Source organism: Triticum aestivum, chromosome 3A, assembly GCF_018294505.1.
Source record: "Triticum aestivum cultivar Chinese Spring chromosome 3A, IWGSC CS RefSeq v2.1, whole genome shotgun sequence".
NCBI classification, from domain to species: domain Eukaryota; kingdom Viridiplantae; phylum Streptophyta; class Magnoliopsida; order Poales; family Poaceae; genus Triticum; species Triticum aestivum.
This window is the reverse complement of record NC_057800.1, coordinates 502236204-502262825: the sequence shown is the minus strand read 5'-3', so window position 1 is coordinate 502262825 and position 26622 is coordinate 502236204.

Sequence of the window (26622 nt, the reverse complement as noted above, 5' to 3'; positions counted from 1 at the left end):
CGCCTGCTGGCGCCCGCCTGGCCTTGGTCGTCATGGCTCACGTCATCCGAACCTCGCGAGGTGAGGCTTGCATAGAAATCTCCGCTCCTCGGGAGCCAGACTGAGGTGGCTGCTCCTTGTGGAGGTCTTGGTGTCGTCCGCCTCGCGAGGCTTGGCCCCTTGCAAGGGTCTTGAGTTGTTGATGTTGAAGCTGGGTCATACCAGGCCGTCGATGGAGCCACGTTGTGGGCCGCAGACAGACAAGTCTAGGTACCCCCGTACCCAGAACACCGATAGTAGCCCCCGGGCCCAAGGCGCGCTCGAACTTGGCTTCGAGGCGAAGCCAAAGGGCAAGTGCGAAGCATCGCGGGCCCTAACCGCGTGGAGATTGATGGGACGTGGGCGTCTCCGCTTCCCCACGCGGCCTCGGCAACCGTTCAACTTGACGAGTCCTTGTTGCGCACAGAGAAAAACCATCATTGCGTGGGATCGTGGAGGCCGGCGGTTGGCCTCCCTCCGGCTATAAATGAGGAGAGGGGCGGAGCCCCCCTTGCTCATCTCCATCTTCTCGCCGCTCGCTTCTTCTTCTCCCTCTTCGTCTTGCCGTAGCATCTATGGCGCCGACGAGGAAGTTCTCTGTAGATGAGAAAGGGAAGGCACCCAAGGAGGGGCCGGACTCACCGCCGCACTAGAGGGGGCGAGGTCACCCCCGCAAGTATGCTGAAACCCCAATGGTAGCTCCTAAAGGGCGCAAGCGCACTTCTTCGGGGGCCGGTGTCGCTTTCGGTGGCCGCTGCGGCGCTTCTTCTTGAGGTGGGGGCTGCAAAGGGCAAGGCAGCCCCTGTGATGAGGGTAGGCGTGCCATGGTTGCACGGCCTCCTCGGTCGCGCTTCCATTTGGCGGATGTGCTCTCGGAGTTCATCGTGTGGTTAGAGAAGCCCGCTGGCACTGGCTCCAGCTTCCGCTCTCCTTTTCCGGTGAGTTGCCGGCCACGGGGCTTGATGGCCTCTGGCTGCAGGCCGACGGCTGCTGAAGCAGGGCCTCATGGGCCGGGGTCGAGGTCACCGCGCAGGCAACATGGCCCTGACCCACGGTTGGCAGGCTTTCGCCCGCGCACGAGGCCTGCACGGGAGGTGCACCCTCCACTTCAAGTACGACGACCTCGCGACCCTTTACATGAGGGTGTTCAGGGTGAACGGCCGCCGCGCAGGGTGCTGCCCCGAGGAGGGCAGCAGCGACGATGAGCTTGGCCTTGACGACGGCCGTGACGACAACGAGGGCGAGCTTGCCCTTGGCGATGACCGCGCCTCCCCCAGTGTTGGTGGCTCCTCCGGCGAGAGCACCAGCAGCGGCGACTATGATCAGCCGCCTCGCCGCCGGGCTCTGATGGGGGGAGGCGATGGGTCGTCTCGCCGCCGTGCTCCGATGAAGCGAGAGGAGGACTCGGGCTGAGTCCGGGGCTGCCGGAGCCTGGCTTCAAGAACTGCTGCGGCCGTGCGGGTCACTTTTGTTTAACCTTTCATTCTTCTTGCATTTTGAAAAAAGTAGATGGCCCCGCAGGGGTGTGTGATGAACTATGGCACTTACGCCACTATACTATGCTTATTATTTTGATGTTATGCCGTGATATCTGTGTTCCAAGTAGGTACGGTTTGGGTAACTTAGCTTGATATGCTTGCGGCAGCTCCCTGCCTCGCGGGGGTGCATCTCTCCAGTGGTGTTCAGTGGAGCTCCCTTCCTGATGACTCAGGAGCCGTGGGGGCTCAGGAGGTGTTGTAAAGCTGCAGAGTTATTAGAAAGCTTGGCGGGGCATCTCATTCTTCCTCGCGCGAGCCCCCGGGCGTGGGTTGGTTGGGGCTGGTACACCGCGTCGCACTGCCCAGAGGCGCGGACTTAAGAGGGTGTGCACGCCCACGAGCTCATTCGAGAGCGTCTCATGAGGATTAAAGAAGCCGAGGCTTCGGCGAGGTGTGTTTGTGGTGCGGGCAAACCCAAACGCACACACCTGCCTAGCCCCCACGCGTGTGACACGCGAGGAGGAGCGACGGGCAACTGCCGCTCTTCCCGAGCCAAGACTGAGATGCGAGCGAAGTAAGAGGAGAAAAAATCCAACTCGGTGAATGAAAAAGAACACGGAAACTCCAAATTTCATTAAAAAGTTGTGAACCAACTATAGAAAGCAAGCGAAAGAACATCCGCGTCCGGCACCTAGTCTAGTCTTCTCACCAGTGCGGAGCTAAGTCCTGCCACTAGGACGTGGGAGGGAGCCCCCATGAGGCCCGCGGGCGACACTCAGGAGACTCTGGGGCGTGTACATCCCCACTCATTATTACGTGAGAGTATCACGAGTGGAGACTTTCACAGGCACGGGGCCTTGCTTTATGGGTAGAACTTTCGGAGGTGCTGGATGTTCTGGGCGTTCTGGATGGGGATCTCGTCCTGCGTCTCCAGGCGCACGGTGTCAGGCCTGGAGACATGGGCGATTCTGAACGGGCCCTCCCACATGGGTGAGGGCTTATGCAGCCCCTTCTTGGAGAGCACCCGCCTCAGGATGAGATCACCCACCTCGAGCATCCTGGAGCGGACGCTGTGATACGTCTCCAACGTATCTATAATTTTTTATTGTTCCATGTTGTTATATTATCAATCTTGGATGTTTTATAATCATTTTATAGTCATTTATATCATTTTTTGGTACTAATCATTTTTTGGTACTAACCTATTGACATAGTGCGAAGTGCCAGTTCCTATTTTTTCGTGTTTTGTACATCGCAGAAAATCAATATCAGACGGACTCCAAATGCCACGAAAATTTATGGAGATTTTTTATGGACCAGAAGGAACATGTTGGGCCCTGGTAGCACCTGCAGGGAGTCCCGACAAGGGGATACCCCACCAGGGCGCGCCAGGAGGCCCAGACGCGCCCTGGTGGGTTGTGCCCACCTCGGGTGCCCCCTAGACCGCCTCTTTGCTCTATAAATACCCAAATATTCCCAAAACCCGAGGGGAGTCGACGAAATATTCATCCAGTAGCCGTAGAGTCCAGAACCACCAGATCCAATCTAGACACCATCTCGGATGGGGTTCACCACCTCCATTGCTACCTCTCCGGTGATGCGTGAGTAGTTCTTTGTAGACCTTCGGGTCTGTAGTTAGTGGCTAGATGGCTTCATCTCTCTCTTGCTCGCTCTTGATTCTCAATACAATGGTCTCTTGGAGATCCATATGATGTAAGTATTTCTGCGGTGTGTTTGTTGGGATCTGATGAACTTTGAGTTTATGATCAGTCATATCTTTTTATATCCATGAAAGTTATTTGAGTTTCTTTGATCTCTTATATGCATGATCTCTTACAGCCTCATATTTCTTCTCCGATATTTGGGTTTTGTTTGGCCAACTTGATCTATTTATCTTGCAATGGGAAGAGGTGCCTGGTAGTGGGTTCGATCTTACGGTGCTTGATTCCAGTGACAGAAAAGGGAACTGACATGTATGTATCGTTGCTACTAAGGATAAAAAGATGGGATCTATATCTACGCAATAGATAAACGGATCTTGTCTACATCATGTCATTCTTATTGCATTACTCCATTTTTCCATGAACTTAGTACACTAGATGCATGCTGGATAGCGGTCGATGTGTGGAGTAATAGTAGTAGATGCAGGCAGGAGTCGGTCTACTAATCTTGGAAGTGATGCCAGGGTAATGATCATTGCCTGGATATCGTCATAATTATTTGAGGTTCTATCAATTGCCCAACAGTAATTTGTTTACCTACCGTTTGCTATCTTTTCTCGAGAGAAGCCACTAGTGAAACCTACGGCCCACATGTCTTCTTCCTCATTTATTTGCTTGCGATCTACTTTTCCTTTGCATTTTTATTCAGATCTATTAAACCAAAAATACAAAAATACTTTGCTGCACTTTATCTTATTTGTGATCTATTATTTCAATCTACTACAATTTTCTGGCATCGTTACCCGATAGGGATTGACAACCCCTTTAACACGTCGGGTTGCGCGGTGTTGTTATTTGTGTGCAGGTGATGTTTACGTTGTGTTGCTTGGTTCTCCTACTGGTTCGATAACCTTGGTTTCTTCATTGAGGGAAATACCTACCATTGTTGTGTTGCATCGTCCCTTCCTCTTTGGGGAAATACCGACGTAGTCCTAGCAGACAGGAGCTTTTCTGGCGCTATAGTCAGAGAGCGATCAAAAGGAATTTCTGGCGCCGTTGCCGGGGAGGATCTTCTTCATAACCAGGTTCCTAATCACAAATCTCATCTCCTCGCAATTTACATTATTTGCCACTTGCCTCTTGTTTTCCTCTCCCCAACTTCACAAAAATTTGCCGTTTTATTTGCCTCTCTTTTTTCGTTCGCCGTTTTCTTGCCGGATCTGTTTTTGAGTGCAATCTTGTTGTGTGGTCATCATGACTCAAGAGAACACCAAGTTATGTGATTTCTCAAATACCTCCTCTAGATATCTATGCTTTTCTCGTCTCAAAGTCTATTCATGCTACATCACAAAGTTTGACCAAGTCAGATTCGAACCACTCTGTGTGAGGAGCCCTCGGAGTCCCCGATTCGTATAGACTTAAACTTCCAAAACCTCTCTGTGCATTTCGGTCTAACCGATCCATTCACTTCGGTCACATCGAGTTCATTGAGTTGATCTAGGTTTTCAATCTCGGTGCAAACGATTTGAACTTTTCAGTCACACCGAGTTGCAGTAACCGCTTGCGATTCTGCATCTCAGTGCCACCGAGTTGTTCCACTCGGTCACACCGACAGGGTGAGGATATATATACCCACGGGTGAGATTTTGGAAATTTCTTCAAAACCCTCCAGCCCGCGCGTGTCCTGTTGTGCCGTCTCAGGTCTCCGGATCATCTCCTTGTTGCCAGCGACCTCCCGCCGCTGGTTTCCGTCGCCGTCAACAGGATTCAACCCCACCATTGCCGTTGTAGCGAACTCACCGCCGAACTAGGGTATGAGTTCGATCCTTTGTGCTAATTCCTTAATCCGATTCTTAGCACAATGCAATGCCATGTTCTTTACCACGTATGAAATCAATCTATCTAGAGAAAACATTCGTTTGATTAGGTTTGATTCGAAAATTTTGGGTTAGGTTTCCGCTGAACTCATCTCAGACTGACCGAGTTGTAGAAATCGGTCTCACCGATTTGGCTTAGGCCATTGCACTTGCACTTTTCGGTCTGACTGAAAGTTGCAAATTGATGCAACCGAGTTCGACTCTCTATGAAACCCTAGTAATCTCGGAGCCACCAAACTATGACTCGGTCTGACCGAGTTCACTAGTTTAGACTCCAAAAGTTGCTTCGATGTCACTGAGTTTAACAAATCGGTAGCTCTGAAATGCTTTCTGTGGAGAACTAAAACTAAGTTTTTGACTCATCTGTTTTGCAAAAACTCTGCACTTTGTGATGCTCATCCACTCTACCTCATCTATATCTATTCACAGGGTCTGCTGTTAGTTTGCTTGCCAGAATGTCTGACCAGAGCGATAGCCAGAACAAATCAGAAGAGCAAGTGCAGATGAGTGAGGGAACTAGTCCCTCAAGCAGCTAAGATGAGGGCAGCGGGAGCACTCCAAGCAATCTGCCCAAGGCAACCACCAGATCAAGGAAGAAGAAAACCTCAGATTCTGAGGATGAGGAGTATGTGGCTATTGAGAAATAAGTGAGCTCCAAAAAGAAAGTACTAAAGAAGGAATATGGTATTGCTGCTACAACAAAGCCTGGATTGCATAAGAAGGCCCCAGCCAAGAGGGTGCCAACCTTAAAGGCCAGGGCCTCAACTGCTGAAACTTCTAAGCCAACTCAAGAGGCTGCTGGAGAGAGTAAGAAAAGTAAAGAGAGGGTCAAGAAGACCACTGCCAGAGTCATTGGTAGACCATCTATAATGAGAGATCCAGCTAAAGAAGATGAAGATGAAGAGGATGATGCACCAGCACCCAAGTACCAAAAGCTTATGGGGGATGCCATTAAGTCAGGGGCTGCCACTTCAAAGCCCAAGACTACCCCCAAGGCTGTTGCTCAAGCTCAAAAGACTTATAAGCCCAAGAGAAGCACTAGGACCATTCCAGATGAAGAGAAGAACAAGGCCCCAGTGCCTGAGATGGAAGAAGAATATGCTGAAGCTCAAGTGCTAAGGAAACTTAAGCCAAAGATTCCAGATCACAATGACACCCATCCAGTGGCAGAGGATATGAACATCAGGAAGGATGCAGGTTTGGGACTTTGGAGGCAGTATGATCCCTATGTTGTGAGAAGGAGGACTGCAGTGGACTATAGGTTTCACACCAAAGAACAACAAGATTTATATGAAACTATTTTACTTGACAAGAAGCCTATAGTCTGTGATATGAAATGGGTTGATTGGGAATTCATTGATGAGAATGAAGACTATTTTCCTGGTGTACATGAGAGCTTCAAATCATGTGGTGTTGACAAGTTTGTAGGTCAAGAGCTGACAAAATGGAATGATGAACTCATCATGCAATTCTACTCCACTGCTCATTTTTATCCAAATGGTAGGATTGTATGGATGTCTGAGGGTACAAGGTACCAGTCAACTGTTAATAAGTGGGCCAAGTTGATAAATGCCCCTGAAGAGCATGAAGATGACTTGGATGTCTATGCCAAGAAGAAGAAAGACCACAACTCTATGGCCAACATGTACAAAGAGATTCTAGACAAAGCTTTGGAAACACATAAGCTTGGATATGTACATTACCTGTTGTCTGGTCTAGCTACGATCAACACTATATTGAGGCATACATTGTTGCCCAAATCTGGAGATCACAAGATGATCAGAGGCCATTCAATCAACTTGCTGCAGATATTTGATGTGCCTCAAAAATTCAAGGTCATGAGTCTGATTGTTGAGACAATCAAGAGGACAGCTGCTGATCAAAAGAGATCTTGTGGGTATGCTCCACACATTCAGGTGCTCATCAACTCCAAGATGGGCATAGGCACTTATTTGTTGGACAAGGAGCACTTACCCTTGAGAACAAAATTTGAGGATAACACAGTTGTGATGAATGAGGATGATCCCACATCAGTGCAAGCACAAGAGAAGAGAGCAAAGGCAAAGGCTGAGAAGGCTGCAAAAATGCCAAGTGTTGAGGAGGCATCTCAAGTTTTTCTGAAGTCAAAACAAGATCAGCTTGCATATCTAATTCAAGCAACTTTGAGAATTGAGAAGGGCTTGGCCACCCTGAACAAGAATCATGAGAGCTTGAAGAGGATCATAGAGACCAAATTTTATGATCTTGATCTTAAAGTAACTGAGATGCAGTCAGCTGTTGAGAAGCTCTAGGAGGAAGCAGAGGAGAGGAAAGGGCAGGCTACTATAGATGCTTTTCAGAGAGTACCCAGAGGTCAGAGATCTGCTGTAGTGCCAGTGCCTGACACTAGATCAACTACTTCAGCACCAGCAGCAACGGCTTCAGTGCCACCTCTAGGTGCCACTCCACCAGCTCCAACAACATATACGGATGCCTTTGTCCTTGGAGTCCTCTCTACATCACCTCCTGAAGATCAAGCCTAGAGAGACGCATAGCACTATGCATTTCAAACTTTTTGGAAACTTGTTGCCAAAGGGAGAGAAATGTATAGATCATAGGCTTCAAGAGAGAGTGTTGTGTTTTGCTTCTTTGTCTCTCTTCCTATTTGGTTGATACTTTTGTGTGTGCTCGTTTGATACTCTTTATGTCTGTGTGTGAGATACTTGTATGATCATGTGTTTGATCATATTCAACTTTAATGCTTGCTTGGATGTTATTATCTTTGCTATCTCATATATGATCATTCACTTTGCTTGGTGATGAGTGCATGTTTTAATTCCTATCATTTTGAGCGCTCCACCAAGATGTATGTGACATGGAAGAGTAACCCATGATCCTAATCGATTGTGCATTTGAATTCAAACGCAAATTTCAAATAATGCACAAATATAGGGGGAGCTCTTACTTATCACATACTTCTAAAAGCGACGATGTACTTTAAATCTTATTATCATTTGTCGAAGCTTTGATCTATATGTTGTCATAAATTACCAAAAAGGGAGAGATTGAAAGTGCAACTATCCCTGGGTGGTTTTTGTAATTACTAACAACATATAGCTCATTGAACTAATGCTATTTCAAGATGATCATTTCAGAAATTTCAATGATTGGCATGGCATGGATTAGGAATGTGGACCCCTCAAAATGCTAAGGACACATATTGGCTCAAGCTCAAGACTCTACATTTTCATTTTAGTGATCCAAGATCACATTGAGTCCATAGGAAAAGCCAATGCTATTAAAAGGGGATGAGGTGTTGCTTAATGGCTTGCTTGCTCAAAATGCTTAGTGATATGCTCCAAAAGCCCTCAACCACTTTCTCATATCCACATATGTCCCAAACCAAAAGTCAAACTCGCCCCTACCGATTTGATCTATCCGGCGCCACCGAGTTCACTTGACATAGCCACTGCCAGAAACCCTAGTCACTTCGGTCTCACCGATAGGGATCTCGGTCTCACCGAGATGGGATTGCAAACTCTCTGTTTCCCTTTGTAACATTTCAGTCCAACCGAGATGAGCGATCGGTCCCACCGAGTTTGCAATGCAAACTCTATGTTTCCCTTTCGTAACATCTCGGTCCAACCAAAATGAGCGAATCGGTCCCACCGAGTTTGCCTCACCAACTCTTTGTTTGCCAATTACAGAAATCGGTCCTACTAAGTTTATGTGATCGGTCTCACCGAGATTACGTTATGCCCTAACACTAATGAAATCGGTCCTACCGAGTTGACATGTCGGTCCCACCGAAAATCCTAACATTCACATTTTGAACTAAATCGATCTGACCGAGTTTCATGATTCGGTCCCACCGAGTTTGGTGATTTGTGTGTAACGTTTAGATTTTGTGTGGAGTCTATATATACCCCTCTACCCTTCCTTCATCAGTAAGGAGAGCCATCAGAACGTGCCTACACTTCCAACGTACATTTTTTGAGAGAGAACCACCTACTCATGTGTTGAGACCAAGATATTCCAATCCAACCATAAGAATCTTGATCTAGCCTTCCCCAAGTTGCTTTCCACTCAAATCATCTTTCCACCAAATCCAAATATGTGAGAGAGAGTTGAGTGTTGGGGAGACTATCATTTGAAGCACAAGAGCAAGGAGTTCATCATCAACACACCATCTATTACCTTTTGGAGAGTGGTGTTGATAACCCACAAGTATAGGGGATCGCAACAGTTTTCGACGGTAGAGTATTCAACCCAAATTTATTGATTCGACACAAGGGGAGCCAAAGAATATTCTCAAGTATTAACAGTTGAGTTGTCAATTCAACCGCACCTGAAAGACTTCATATATGAAGCAAAGTATTTAGTAGCAAAGTAATATGGAAGTAACAGTAACGGTGGCAAAAGTAACAGTAATGGTTTTGTAGTGATTGTAACAGTGGCAACGGTAAAGTAACTAAGCAAAGATCAATATATGAAAAGCTCGTAGGCATTGGATCAGTGATGGATAATTATGTCCGATGCGATTCCTCATGCAACAGTTATAACATAGGGTGACACGGAACTAGCTCCAGTTCATCAATGTAATGTAGGCATGTATTCCGAATATAGTCATACGTGCTTATGGAAAAGAACTTGCATGACATCTTTTGTCCTACCCTCCGGTGGCAAGGGGTCCTATTGGAAACTAAGGAATATTAAGGCCTCCTTTTAATAGAGTACCAGAACAAAACATTAACACTTAATGAATACATGAACTCCTCAAACTACGATTATCACCGGGAGTGGTCCTGATTATTGTGACTTCGGGGTTACCGGATCATAACACATAGTAGGTGACTATTGACTTGCAAAATAGGATCAAGAACTCACATATATTCATGGAAACATAATAGGTTCAGATCTGAAATCATGGCACTCGGGCCCTAGTGACAAGCATTAAGCATAACAAAGTCATAGCAACATTAATCGCAGAACATAATGGATACTAGGGATCAAACCCTAATAAAACTAACTCGATTACATGATAAATCTCATCCAACCCATCACCGTCCAGCAAGCCTACGATGGAATTACTCACGCATGGCGGTGAGCATCATGAAATTGGTGATGGAGGAAGGTTGATGATTACGATGGCAACGGATTCCCCTCTCCGGAGCCCCGAACGGACTCCAGATCAGCCCTCCCGAGAGAGATTAAGGCTTGGCGGCGGCTCCGTATCGTAAAACGTGATGAATCCTTCTCTCTGATTTTTTCTCCCCGAACATGAATATATAGAGTCGGAGTTGAGGTCGGTGGAGCCTCAGGGGGCCCATGAGATAGGGAGGATGCGCCCCAGGGGGTGGGTGCGCCCCCACCCTTGTGGACGGGGTGTAGGCCCCTGACGTTGATTCTTTGCCAGTATTTTTATATATTCCAAAAATATTCTCCGTGAAGTTTGAGGTCATTCCGAGAACTTTTATTTCTGCACAAAAAAAACACCATGGCAATTCTGCTAAAAATAGCGTCAGTCCGGGTTAGTTCCATTCAAATCATGCAAGTTAGAGTCCAAAACAAGGTCAAAAGTGTTTGGAAAAGTATATACGATGGAGACGTATCAACTCCCCCAAGCTTAAACCTTTGCTTGTCCTCAAGCAATTCAGTTGACAAACTGAAAGTGATAAAGAAAAACTTTTACAAACTCTGTTTGATCTTGTTGTTGTAAATATGTAAAGCCAACATTCAAGTTTTCAGCAAAGATTATGAACTAACCATATTCACAATAACATTTAGGTCTCATGTTTACTCATATCAATGGCATAATCAACTAGCAAGCAATAATAATAATAATAAATCTCGTATGACAACACTTTCTCAAAACAATCATAATATGATATAACAAGATGGTATCTTGCTAGCCCTTTCTGAGACCGCAAAACATAAATGCAGAGCACCTCTTAAGATCAAGGACTGACTAAACATTGTAATTCATGGTAAAAGAGATCCAGTCATAGTCATACTCAATGTAAACTAATAGTAATACATGCAAATGTCAGCGGTGCTCTCCAACTGGTGCTTTTTAATAAGAGGGTGATGACTCAACATAAAAGTAAATAGATATGCCCTTCTTAGAGGGAAGTAGGGATTTGTAGAGGTGCCAGAGCTCGATTTTGAAATAGAGATGAATAATATTTTGAGCGGTATACTTTCATTGTCAACATAACAACCGAGAGATCTCGATATCTTCCATGCTACACACATTATAGGCAGTTCCCAAACGGAATGGTGAAGTTTATACTCCCCCTACCACCAACAAACATCAATCCATGGTTTGTCCGAAACAACGGGTGCCTCCAACTAACAACAATCCTGGGGGAGTTTTGTTTGTAATTATTTTAATTTAAGCATGGGACTGGGCATCTCAGTTACCAGCCATTTTCTCGTGAGTAAGGAGCGGAGTCCACTCCTCTTGAGAATAACCCGCCTAGCATGGAAGATATAGACATCCCTAGTTGATAGATGAGCTATTCGAGCATACAAAATAGAATTTCATTTGAAGGTTTAGAGTTTGGCACATACAAATTTACTTGGAACGGCAGGTAGATACCGCATATAGGAAGGTATGGTGGACTCATATGGAATAACTTTTGGGGTTTATGGAAGTGGATGCACAAGCAGTATTCCTGCTTAGTACAAGTGAAGGCTAGAACGAGTCTGGGAAGCGACCAGCTAGAGAGCGACAATAGTCATGAACATGCATTAAAATTAATCAACACTGAGTGCAAGCATGAGTAGGATATAATTCACCATGAACATAAATATCGTGGAGGCTATGTTGATTTTGTTTCAACTACATGTGTGAACATGTGCCAAGTCAAGCCACTCGAATCGTTTAAAGGAGGATACCACCCTATCATACCACATCACAACCATTTTAATAGCATGTTGGCACGCAAGGTAAACCATTATAAACTCCTAGCTAACTAAGCATGGCATGAGCAACTATAATCTCTAATTGTCATTACAAACATGTTTCCTTCATAATAAGTTGAACCAGGAACGACAAACTAATCATATTTACAAAAACAAGATAGGTCGAGTTCATACCAGCTTCTCTCATCTCAATCAGTCCATCATATATCGTCATTATTGCGTTTCACTTGCACAACCGAACGGTGTGGATAATAATAATAGTGCATGTGCATTGGACTAAGCTAGAATCTGCAAGCATTCAATACAAGGGAGAAGACAAGGTAATATGGGATCTTGGTTAGATCAACAATAATGCATATGAGAGCCACTCAACATTTTCATCATGGTCTTCTCCTCTCGACTAAGAAAAGAAAGGAACTAAAACTATTTACACGGGAAAGCTCCCAACAAGCAAAAGAAGAACGAGAAATATTTTTGGGTTTTCTTTTTAATTACTACTACTACAAGCATGGAAAGTAAACTAGCTAAAAGCTACAACTATTTTTTTGGTTTTTCTTAAGGTTTTTCAAACACACAAGATGAATGCTGGAAAAGAAAATTAACTAGCATGGATAGTATAATGAAAAAGTATGAGCACCGACAACTGGCATGAGTGTGTGAACATGAATGTAATGTCAGTGAGGAATACGTACTCCCCCAAGCTTAGGATTTTGGCATAAGTTGGTCTATGGCCATGGCTCAAAGCCGCCCTCTCCGGTGTACGGAGGACTGTCCTCTGGGTGCCACTGGTTGGCAATCTCCTCCGGATCCCACCGATAGACAGATTGACTGTAAGGATCAAGTGGTGGCTCCGACTTAGGCTATGGAGCTGATGTCAGGCTCCAGTATGCATGAACGGCCTCCGGCAACACGAGGTATGTGCCTGAAAATATGTTAAACAAAGTGGAAGCAGGCAAGGTAATAATCTCTTAGTAGTTTTTATCAAATATCAATCTATATTTAAGCATCTTATTTTTATCCTTAACAATAAAATCATGTGCTACCATACTCTTATAATCTACTCCCTCCGTTCGGAAATACTTGTCCTAGGAATGGTTGTATCTAGACTTGTTTTTAGTTCTAGATACAACCATTTCTAAGACAAGTATTTCCGAACTGAGGGAGTAGAAAAATAGGAGGCAGCAACCTTTCCTCTTTCTCATAATGCCTAATAGGTATGTTAAAGTGTGCAGCAAGGCGCGAAGCAAAGATGACTCCAAAGATGGGACCCTTTGTACGGTTCAGATTTAACCGCTTAGCAACAATAGCGCCTAAACAAAAAGTGGTATCACGAAACAAAGCATGGCACAAAATAACAATATCAGGAGCACTGAGATTTCCAATGTTCCCGCGACCAATTAAACATCTACTAGCAAATATTGCAAAGTAATGTAGAACATGAAAATGTATGCTAGTAATTTTTGCATCGGAAACTTCCCTCGTTTCCCCTACAACAATCATATCAATAAATCCCTCCACATCATTACGATGTGGTTCCTCTATGCTGCCCGCAAAGGGTATCTTACAGACCCTACAAAACTCATATAGTGACATCTCCTTAACCTCATCATATAAATGAAATTCCACTGAAGGTGGTGATTTTTTAGCATGAAAGTAAACATTTTGCACGAAAACATTAGTGAGGAGGAGATACTGTTCGTGCTGGTCGCGGAGGAAGTCGACGATGCTTGCATTCTCAGCCAAATAGTAAAAGTCCTCATATATACCGACTGCTGTCAAGAACTCATCACAAGGCCATTCGCATGGCCGAACTTCCGCAGTGCGAGGGAGATTATATTTGGGCTTCTTATTCTCTTCACTTTGCTTATCCTTCGAGCTTCGGCTCGAAGAACCCCTCAACAATCTCTTCATCATTTTCTCTCTCTGAAAAATTTCTGAAATTTTTAGTAACTCAAAATAAAAGTGAACCAAACTCAACAAGATTGATAGCAACTACTCCTACAAATGCCTAGAGGCCATATCATGCATTAAAACTACGACATGCAAGCTCAAGAACAGGGTCACCTAAGCAGCAAAAATTGCAATAAATAAAGCACTAGAACAAAAACTAATTGGACCATTGGAGGAGTCACATACCGAAGAACAATCCCCCAAAGCAGTTTTGTGAATGGAGCTTTGAGCAAGGAGATCGAAAATGGCAGCAAGATGAGCTAGAACTCGGGTTTGAGCTAGTGGATGATTTTTTTTCTGGAGTAAGACGAAGTGTGTGGGTGCAAGAATAAGTGGAGGGGGCCCACGTGGGGTCCACGAGGCAGGGGGCACGCCCTGGACCCTCGTGGCCAGGTGGTGGGCCCCCCAGGTGTGTTCTCAGTGCCAATAATTCTTAAATATTCTAGAAAAAAACATATAAAATTTTCAGGACATTTGGAGAACTTTTATTTTCGGGGTATTTTTTATTGCAAGGATAATTTAGAAAACAGACAGAAAATACTATTTTTTCTTTATTTAATCTAAATAACAGAAAGTAAAGGGAGGGTACAGAGAGTTGTGCTTTCTAACTTCATCCATCTCATGCTCATCAAAAGGAATCCACTAACAAGGTTGATCAAGTCTTGTTAACAAACTCTTTTGGAGTAACATGAAACCGGAGAATTTTTGAATAACAGTAGGTTACCTCAACGGGGATATGCATGTCCCCAATAATAAGAATATCATATTTCTTCTTGAGAGTAGGAAGAGGGAATTCAAAACCTCCAATAGTAATCGTTGAAGTTTTACCAATAGAATTGATACTGTGGACTTGAGGTTGTTTCCTCGGAAAGTGTACCATATGCTCATTACCATTAACATGAAAAGTGACATTTCCTTTATTGCAATCAATAACAGCCCCTGTGGTATTCAAAAAGGGTCTACAAGAATAATAGACATACTATCGTCCTCGGGAATATCAAGAATAACAAAGTCTGCTAAAATAGTAACGTTTGCAACCACAACAGGCACATCCTCACAAATACCGACAGGTATAGCAGTTGATTTATCAGCCATTTGCAAAGATATTTTAGTAGATGTCAACTTATTCAAATCAAGTCTATGATATAAAGAGAGAGGCATAACACTAACACCGGCTCCAAGATCACATAAAGCAGTTTTATCATGGTCTCTTTTAATGGAGCATGGTATAGTTGGTACTCCTGGATCTCCAAGTTTCTTGGGTATTCCACCGTTAAAAGTATAATTAGCAAGCATGGTGGAAATTTCAGCTTCCAGTATCTTTCTTTTATTTGTGACAATATCTTTCATGCACTTAGCATAAGGATTCATTTAAGCATATCAGTCAAACGCATACGCAAAAAGATAGGTCTGATCATTTCAGCAAAGCGCTCAAAATCCTCATCATCCTTTTTATTGGATGGTTTAGGAGGAAAAGGCATGGGTTTCTGAACCCATGGTTCTCTTTCTTTACCGTGATTCCTAGCAACGAAGTCTCTCTTATCATAACGTTGATTCTTTGATTGTGGGTTATCAAGATCAACAGCAAGTTCAATCTCTACATCATTGTTATTGCTAGGTTGAGCATCAACATGAACATCATCATTAGCATTATCACTAGGTTCATGTTCATTACCAGATTGTGTTTCAGCATCAGAAATAGAAATATCATTGGGATTCTCAGGTGTGTCAATAACAGGTTCACTAGAAGCATGCAAAGTCCTATAATTTTTATTTTTCTTCTTCTTAGAAGAACTAGGTGCATCAACATTAGTTCTCTGAGAATCTTGCTCAATTCTCTTAGGGTGGCCCTTAGGATACAAAAGTTCTTGAGTCATTTACCCCCTCTAGTCACAACTCTAACAGCATTATTATTTTTCTTATTATTTAATTCATTGAGCAAATCATTCTGAGCTTTAGGTACTTGTTCTACTTGAGTGGTAACCATAGAAGCATGTTTACTAATAAGTTTAAGTTCACCTTTAACTCTAGACATATAACCACTCAAGTGTTCAATCATATAAGCATTACGTTTCAATTGTCTGCCAACATAAGCATTGCAGTTTTCTTGTTTAATAATAAAATTATCAAACTCATCTAAGCATTGGCTAGCAGACTTATTAAGTGGAATATCACCATCATCAAATCTATAGAGAGAATTTACCTTTACTACCTGTGTCGGGTTATCAAGACCATGTATTTCTTCAATAGGTGGTAAATTCTTAACATCTTCAGCTTTAATACCCTTTTCTTTCATAGATTTCTTTGCCTCTTGCATATCTTCAGGACTGGGAAATAGAATACCCCTTTTCTTCGGAGTTGGCTTAGGAGTTGGTTCAGGAAGTGTCCAATCATTTTCATTACTCAACATATTATTCAATAGCAATTTAGCTTGATCAACAGTTCTTCCCCAGAAAACACAACCAACACTACTATCCAAGTGGTCTCTGGAAGTATCAGTTAGTCCATTATAAAAGATATCAAGTATTTCATTTTTCTTGAGAGGATGATTAGGCAAAGCATTAAGTAATCGGAGAAGCCTCCCCCAAGCTTGTGGGAGACTCTCTTCTTCAATTTGCACAAAAGTATATATTTCCCTTAAGGCAGCTTGTTTCTGATGAGCGGGGAAATATTTAGCAGAGAAGTAATAAATCATATCCCGGGGACTACGCACACAACCAGGATCGAGAGAATTAAACCATGTTTTAGCATCACCCCTTAATGAGAACGGAAACAACTTAACGATAAAGTAATAGCGAGTTTTCTCATAATTAGTGAACATGGTGGCTATATCATTTAATTTAGTAAGATGTGCCACAACAGTTTCAGATTCATAGCCATAAAAAGGAATAGATTCAACCAAAGTAATTAACTCAGGATCGACAGAGAAATCACAATCCTTATCGGAAATACAGATAGGTGAAGTAGCAAAAGCAGGGTCAAGTTTCATTCTAGCATTCAAAGACTTTTCTTTCAGCTTAGCTAACAGTTTCTTAAGATCATATATATCATTGCAAGCTAAAAAGTCCCTAGCAGTTTCTTCATCCATAACATAACCCTCAGGCACAAGAGACAATTCATATCTAGGGGGAGAACCTTCATCACCACTTTCATCAATATTATCAGTTTCAATAATTTCATTCTCTCTAACCCTAGCAAGTTGTTCATCAATAAATTCACCTAGTGACACAATATTATCAAGCATAGAAGTAGTTTCATCATAAGCATCATGCAAAGCAGAAGTGGCATCAACAATAACATGCGACATATCAGAATGAATAGCATGAGTAGGTGTCGCAAGTTTACTCAAAACAGAAGGTGAATCAAGTGCAGAGCTAGATGGCAGTTCCTTACCTCCCCTCATAGTTTAGGGGAAAATCTTGGTTCTTTCATCTTTCAAGTTCCTCATAGTGATCAACAGATATAAATCCCAAGTGACTCAAAGAATAGAGCTATGCTCCCCGGTAACAGCACCAGAAAATAGTGTTGATAACCCACAAGTATAGGGGATTGCAACAATTTTCGAGGGTAGAGTATTCAACCCAAATTTATTGATTCGACACAAGGGGAGCCAAAGAATATTCTCAAGTATTAACAGTTGAGTTGTCAATTCAACCACACCTGAAAGACTTAATATCTGCAGCAAAGTATTTAGTAGCAAAGTAATATGGAAGTAACGGTAACGGTGGCAAAAGTAACAGTATTGGTTTTGTAGTGATTGTAACAGTGGCAATGGTAAAGTAACTAAGCAAAGATCAATATATGAAAACCTCGTAGGCATTGGATCAGCTATGGATAATTATGTCGGATGTGATTCCTCATGCAACAGTTATAACATAGGGTGACATAGAACTAGATCCAGTTCATCAATGTAATGTAGGCATGTATTCCGAATATAGTCATACGTGCTTATTGAAAAGAACTTGCATGACATCTTTTGTCCTACCCTCCTGTGGCAACAGGGTCCTATTGGAAACTAAGGGATATTAAGGCCTCCTTTTAATAGAGTACCAGAACAAAGCATTAACACTTAGTGAATACATTAACTCCTCAAACTACGATCATCACAGGGAGTGGTCCCGATTATTGTCACTTCGGGGTTACCGGATCATAACACATAGTAGGTGACTATTGACTTGCAAAATAGGATCAAGAACTCACATATATTCATGGAAACATAATAGGTTCAGATCTGAAATCATGGCACTCGGGCCCTAGTGACAAGCATTAAGCATAGCAAAGTCATAGCAACATCAATCTCAGAACATAATGGATACTAGGGATCAAAACCTAACAAAACTAACTCGATTACATGATAAATCTCATCCAACCCATCACCGTCCAGCAAGCCTACGTTGGAATTACTCACGCACAGCAGTGAGCGTCATGAAATTGGTTATGGAGGAAGGTTGATGATGACGATGGCGACAGATTGCCTTCTCCGGAGCCCCGAACGGACTCCTGATCAGCCCTCCCGAGAGAGATTAGGGCTTGGCGGCGGCTCCGTATCGCAAAACGCGATGAATCCTTCTCTCTGATTTTTTTCTCCTCGAACATGAATATATAGAGTCGGAGTTGAGGTCGGTGGAGCCTCAGGGGGGCCCACGAGAAAGGGGGGCGCGCCCCAGGGGGGTGGGCACGCCCCCACCCTCGTGGACAGGGTGTGGGCCCCCTAATGTTGATTCTTTCGCCAATATTTTTTATATATTCCAAAAATATTCTCCGTATAGTTTCAGGTTATTCTGAGAACGTTTATTTCTGCACAAGAATAACACCATGGCAATTCTGTTGAAAACAGCATCAGTCCGGGTTAGTTCCCTTCAAATCATGCAAGCTAGAGTCTAAAACAAGGTCAAAAATGTTTGGAAAAGTAGATATGATGGAGACGTATCAGGTGTATCCTAGATTGGTTAGTGGATCTATGGTAGGGTGCGTCGACTGCAAATTAAAATTTCATACGCGTAGAACAACCAAGAACATGCTACGGGAGATGGATCACAGTTCGTTACCACTAGACGCGCAGTGTCGTGCAGCGGAAGAAGAGTTGGGGCAGCGCATCCGCGTGGATCGTCTCCTCCTCGTCCGATCTCCCGCGTACAACCGGTGGTCGGTTCCGACGTACAGGTTCGCCGGAGCGGCGCAAGTGCACTGCCTCTAACGGTATCCGTGCGTGCAGGAGGAACGTCGTGCGGCGGACTACTTGGTCCGATCACACAACCGGCGGCGAGTGGAGGTGTCTATTCGCTACACATGCAAACCCTAGTGACAGCACCGAAGCGATCAACTCATGAGTGTGCCGCCCCTCCACTATATATATAGGCGTCCGTCACGAGCTCAACACTTGGGCCTTGCACGGACCCTAAAGCCCATAAGTCTACTCGACCACAATCCGAATACAGTTCGGATCACATCCGACAAGTGTCCTCGGATCCGACCTCGTAGGTTCCTTCCCTTAAGCGTGCGACCTCTTAGGTTCAAGTCGGCTTGGTCGCAGTTCGGATCACCTCCGAACTGCATGGTTGGTGGCAGCCTCTAGCAAGGCATGCCGAACACCAAGCAGACTATGAAGCTGGTTAGCGAACCTGTACATCACACTTCCATTCCTTTTGCCACACGATATATGTTGTCGAGCTCAAGGCGAGTCTGTCATCCTTGTGCTAGCCCGACCTCTTTCTCGTTCCAGTGATGCCAACCACAAACCGGATTATCTCATAATCCTTGTCGCATGGCCATGCTTATCCTGGTCGGATCACACGAGGGGCCTAGAGTATATCTCTCCTGATCGGAGGGGCAAATCCCATCTTGCTCGACCACGTCTCGCAGCATGGTTCTGGACAAACCCGAAACCTACCTTTATAACTACCCAGTTACGGAGTAGCGTTTGGTCGGCCCAAAGCAAGTCTGTCACCATCCCGAGTACATGCGTCAGCTCAGGTCTTAGGACATAGAACATATGTTGTACTAGAGACTCACAGATGACATATCGCTGCGTCTCATAGTTGGGTCTGTCCGACTCGGACCTTATCTCGACTCGGATCCGACTACGTCGAATCCGACCAGATCCTTCCAAGTCCATATTATCCGGTTAGCATCCAATGCTCCATGGCTAGTGAGACCAAGCCATCGACCGTGTCATATGCTAGTCTAGTTGGCTGCGCGTCCACACAGCCCTTTCGACTAGGGACCTTTTAGGACAGTCATCATACAATGCATAGTCCCACAAACAAGTCACGTACTTGCTGATACACATCATTGATAATGTCCAAGGACTATCTTTATTCATAAACACATAGGAAATATCATCATACATGATTGCCTCTAGGGCATATCTCCAACAGTCTCCCACTTGCACTAGAGTCAATCAAATAGACATCGAATGCCCATAGCTCTAACGTGCCCCTCATGCTTGGGTTGTGGAAGCGGCTTAGTCAACGGATCCGCAACATTTGCATCCGTGTGAATTTTGCATAACTCTACATCACCACTCTTTACGATCGTTCGTATCAGGTGATATTTCCGATCTATGTGTCTGACCTTGTGGTGATTCCTCGGCTCCTTGGCTTGTGCGATGGCACCAGAATTATCACAATAAAGGTCCAACGGTTTTACCGAGGCTGGGAAAATACCAAGATCATCCAGAAAGTTCCGGATCCAAACACCTTCCTTTGCAGCTTCACAAGCCGCAATGTATTCGGCTTCTGTAGTAGAATCGGCCACCGTATCTTGCTTGGAACTCATCCAGCTCACTGCTCCTCCGTTCATGACGTACACGAATCCGGACTGTGATCGACAATCATCTCTGTCGGTTTGGAAACTAGCATCGGCGTAACCCCTTACGACGAGCTCTTCCTCACCTCCATAAACTAGGAACATCTCTTTAGTCCTTTTCAGGTACTTCAAAATAGTCTTTACCGCTGCCCAGTGACTCTCACCTGGGTTGGCCTGGTATCTACTTGTTAGGCTTATTGCAAAAGCAACATCGGGCCGCGTACATATCATGGCATACATGATGGATCCGATTGCCGAGGCATATGGAATCCTACTCATCCTGCTTCGCTCATCAGATGTCGAAGGACTCTGAGTCTCGCTTAGCCTTATACCATGTGAGAGTGGCAAGAACCCTTTCTTTGCCTCACTCATGTTGAACCGCTTCAACACTTTATCTATGTACGTGCTCTGGCTTAAGCCGAGCAGCCTCCTTGATCTATCTCTATAGATCTTAATGCCTAAAATGTACATTGCCTCACCAAGGTCCTTCATCGAAAACTTGCCATTCAATGACTCCTTGACCGAGTTCAGCATCGAAATATCATTTCCGATCAGTAGTATGTCATCCACATACAAGATCAAAAACACTATCGAGCTCCCACTTAACTTCTTGTATAAACAAGAGTCCTCTTCGCTTTTGATGAAGCCGAAACCAGTGACGACCTCATCAAAACGAATGTTCCAGCTCCGAGATGCTTGCCTCAACCCATAAATGGATCTCTTGAGCTTGCATACCTTACTAGTGCTAGTCGGATCGACAAAACCCTCGGGCTGTATCATATACACGTCCTCGGTTAAATTTCCATGAAGGAAAGCCGTCTTGACATCCATCTGCCATATCTCGTAATCGAAATATGCAGCTATAGCTAGTACGATCCTCACCGACTTCAGCATCGCTACCGGCGAGTAAGTCTCGTCGTAGTCAATTCCTTGAACTTGTCCATAACCCTTAGCGACAAGCCGAGCTTTGTGGATCTGAACATTTCCATCCACATCGGTTTTCTTCTTAAAGACCCATTTGCAACCAATGGCCGTTACGCCAGGCGGCGGATCAACCAAGTCCCAAACTTGATTCTCATCCATGGACTTTAACTCGGATCTCATGGCCTCCAGCCATGCCTCGGAATCTGGGCTCACCATCGCTTCCGCATATGTGGCCGGCTCGTCGCTTTCTAGCAACAATACATCGCGCACTCTGCGCAATCTTTCCGACCTCCGTGGTTCCGGTGCCGCTTCCACTACGGGTTCCCTGACTGACTCCGGTATGATCTCATCACCAGCCGAGCCGTCCCCGAGTGGTCCTCGAATTTCTTCGAGTCGGACCGTCCTCCCACTGGCCTCCCGACTGAGAAACTCTTTCTCAAGGAAAACCCCGTTCCGAGCAACAAACACTTTGTTCTCTTCCCGGTTGTAGAAGTTATATCCCAAGGTTTCCCTCGGATATCCCACGAATATGCATTTATCCGACTTGGGTGTAAGCTTGTCTGACATAAGTTTCTTGACAAATGCTTCACAACCCCAAATCTTTAGAAAAGACAAACTGGGACTCTTCCCGGTCCACATCTCATGTGGTGTCTTGTCTACGGATTTTGATGGTACCCTGTTAAGTGTGAAAGCTGCAGTTTCTAGAGCGTATCCCCAGAATGACAAGGGTAAATCCGACTTGCTCATCATAGATCGAACCATGTCCAACAAGGTGCGATTCCTCCGTTCTGATACACCATTTCTCTGTGGCGTACCCGGAGGTGTGAGCTGAGGTACTATACCTCTGCTTTTCAGATGATCATCAAACTCCTGGCTCATGTACTCACCTCCACGATCAGATCGTAGAAGTTTTATAGTCTTGCCGAGCTGATTCTCCACCTCGTTTTGAAACTCTTTGAACTTTTCAAAAGTCTCTGACTTGTGCCTCATCAAATAGATATATCCATATCTACTCAAGTCGTCGGTAAAAGTCACGAAGTACTGATAGCCACCTCTGGCAGTTGTGCTCATTGGTCCACACACATCACTGTGTATCAGTTCCAACAGCTCGGATGCCCTCTCGCAACTCTTTGCGAAAGGAGACTTAGTCATCTTGCCGAGCAAGCATGATTCGCATGTCTCGAACGACCCAAAGTCGGTCGAAGTTAGGAGTCCATCATCATGGAGCTTCTTCATGCGTTTCAGACTAATGTGTCCAAGCCGGCAATGCCAGAAGTATGTCGGATTTATCTCATTGGGCTTATGCCTCTTGACATTCACGTTATAGACCGGTTCCTGTTCTAGATTCAATATAAATAACCCATCAACAATGGGTGCATAGCCGTGGAACATACCATTCAAATAAATCGAACAACCATTGTCCTTTAAATTGAATTCATAACCCTGACTCATCAAGCATGAGGCAGAAATAATGTTCCGACTAAGTGCAGGAATGTAATAACAATTATTCAATTCCAAAATAAATCCAGAAGGAAGCTGGAGCTGCATCGTGCCGACCTCCAACGCAGCAACTCTTGCTTTGTTGCCGACCCTGATGTCAATCTCCCCTTGTGCCACACGCCTAGTTCTTACCAGCCCCTGCATCGAGTTGCAAATATGAACAACCGATCCGGTATCAAATACCCAAGAGCTACTAGGTATGTCAGCAAGGTAAATGTCTATAACATATGCAACAAGTGTACCTTTGCCTGAAGCAGCATTCCCGGCCTTCTTGCCATGCTCTGCAAGCCACTTGCTACAGTTCCTCTTCCAGTGACCAGTTTCCTTGCAATGATAGCAAATGGTCTTTGAGTCCGGTCCAGACTTCGGCGCAGCGGCGGAGGTTACCATCTCCGTGCCCTTTGCCTTAGCCTTCTTCTTAGACCAACTCTTCTTGAACTTAGCCGATTTCTGCACCATCAACACTTGATGCGTGCCTTTCTTAATATCCTGCTCTGCCACTTTGAGCATCCCATGCAATTCAGTGAGCTTCTTATCCATGCCATGCATATGATAGTTCGAGATGAACGTCCCATAGCTGGGCGGAAGAGAACCCAGAACTGCATCAGTAGCCAGCTCATCCAAGAGCGGGAAGCCCAACCGATCCAAAGCTTGCACATATCCGATCATCTTGATCACATGCGGGCTCAGTGGATCACCTTCCTTCAGCTTACAATCCATCAAGGATCGCCAGACGTTGAACCTTTCGGTCCTAGCCTGCACCTGAAACATGCTCTTGAGACTCTCGATCATATCGAAAGCCCCAACGTCTTCGAAATGCTGCTGCAAATCGGGCTCCATACAAGCCAGCATGAGGCAGCTGATCTCGTTTGATTCATCAACGAGTTTCTGGTAGGCATTCTTGGTTGTGGTACTAGCATTATCGGCAGGTTCCTCTGGAAGCGGATCCTCTAGAACATGTTCCTTTTTATCATGCTTGAGAACAATTCTCAAATTTCTATACCAGGTAGTAAAGTTTGTTCCATTCAGTTTATCCTTTTCCAGAATTGATTTCAATGCAAAGTTGGGTTGAGCAGGTGGTGCCATTGATCTACAACAGAAAAATATGCAATCACTAAGCAATGTGTTTATGTAGAGTAATTCTAGCCTTAAACAGAAATACTCCCACTGAAGTCAGCATCCCTCTGCAAACTCTCAGTGATTCAGGATGCAACTAGCACATGCGACTAGTGAGCTTTAGCATCACTGCTAGACAACATGCCTATCCGGTAAGCAACTCCTTGCTAATCGTATCTCTATACGACTCCTGTCGGTCGGGTAGGTATCTCATACCCCGGCTGCCGACCTCTTTTGCCACAAGGCCCAAAACCGTTTTGATAGCCTTGTCAAGTCAACCTAATGCAGTGCATGTCCGTGTCCGACACGAACCCTTCAGTTCAAGGACACCTAGCAGCACCCCAATTTTATGAGCCCACTACTGTACGTACTTGACGTGCGAAGGTGCAACATCGGGGATGGCAATTCGCTTGATATTCATGAGGGATCTTTCTACCATTCTAACATGCATAGAAAACAAGGAAGCATATCAATCACAAATAAACACATATTGTGAAATAGTATGGCTCCTTCATGGATGTTCTTCCAGGTTGGCTCCGACTCCGATGACCATCTAGGAACTCCATCTTGTTTGTCACGCCGAGACGCCAAGCCACCAACCTGATCTCTATTATCCAACTACTACAACTAGTAATGAATTTTACATAGAGTCACAAGTCGACACGCAGGTCGTTATACAATATAATGACAGCACTTTGGCTCCTGCCGGCTGCCAAACATGACACGCAGGCCATGTATAATTTACATACATGCATCACATACACATGAGCCATACTATTCACATCAAACCCTGCAAAATAAAGTTATGCATAGAATCGTATTCTACCGGTTTGAGTGATCGTGTACGAAATACAAGGCACTACGCACACGTTTTCGGAAATTACAGATCACATCTGAACTCCGACACACCGAATTCTCTGGTCTGACCGATCTCATCGATCATCGCGAATCCGAGTCGGATTTATGTTTCACTGTTAACCCCGATGGCGGATAACCGACCGGTAGGGGTAGATCGTGTCATGACCTCATCGATCCCAATCAACAGAAAACATAGCCACATCGATCCCCATGTGCAGTTGATCTCATCAACCGTGCACACAGCCATTCTTATCAATGACAACAGATCTCATCTATTGCCTCCACATATCTAATATGCATATTATCTGAATCCAAATCCTATAGCAGAGGCTCTGATACCACTGTTGGGATCTACGGTAGGGTGCGTCGACTGCAAATTAAAATTTCCTACGTGCAGAACAACCAAGAACATGCTACGGGAGATGGATCACAGTTCATTACCACTAGACGCGCAGTGCCGTGCAGCGGAAGAAGAGTTGGGGCAGCGCGTCCTCGTGGATCGTCTCCTCCTCGTCCGATCTCCCACGTACAACCGGTGGTCGGTTCCCACGTACAAGTTCGCCGGAGCAGCGCAAGTGCACCGCCTCTAACGGTATCCGTGCGTGTAGGAGGAACATCGTGCGGCGGACTGCTAGGTCCGATCACACAACCGGCGGCGAGTGGAGGTGTCTATTCGCAACACATGCAAACTCTAGTGACAGCGCCGAAGCGATCAACTCATGAGTGTGCCGCACCTCCACTATATATATAGGCATCTGTCACGGGCTCAACACTTGGGCCTCGCACGGACCCTAAATCCCATAAGTTTACTCGGCCACAATCTGAATACAGTTCGGATCACATCCGACCAGTGTCCTTGGATCCAACCTCGTAGGTTCCTTCCCTTAAGAGCGTGACCCCTTAGGTTCAAGTCATCTTGGTCGCAGTTCGGATCACCTCCGAACTGCACGGTTGGTAGAGGCCTCTAGCAAGGCATGCCGAACACCAAGCAGACTATGAAGCTGGTTAGCGAACCTGTACATCACACTTCCGTTCCTTTTGCCACACGATATATGTTGTTGAGCTCAAGGCGAGTCTGTCATCCTTGTGCTAGCCCGACCTCTTTCTTGTTCCAGTGATGCCGACCACAAACCGGATTATCTCATAATCCTTGTCGCATGGCCATGCTTATCCTGGTCGGATCACACGAGGGGCCTAGAGCATATCTCTCCTGATCGGAGGGGCAAATCTCATCTTGCTCGACTACGACTCGCAGCATGGTTCTGGACAAACCCGACACCAACCTTTATAATTACCCAGTTACGGAGTAGCGTTTGGTCATCCCAAATCAAGTCTGTCACCATCCCGAGTACATGCGTCAGCTCAGGTCTTAGGACATAGAACATATGTTGTACTAGAGACTCATAGATGACATATCGCTGCGTCTCATAGTTGGGTCTGTCCGACTTGGACCTTATATTGACTCGGATTCGACTACGTCGAATCCGACCGGATCCTTCCAAGCCATATTATCTGGTTAGCATCAAA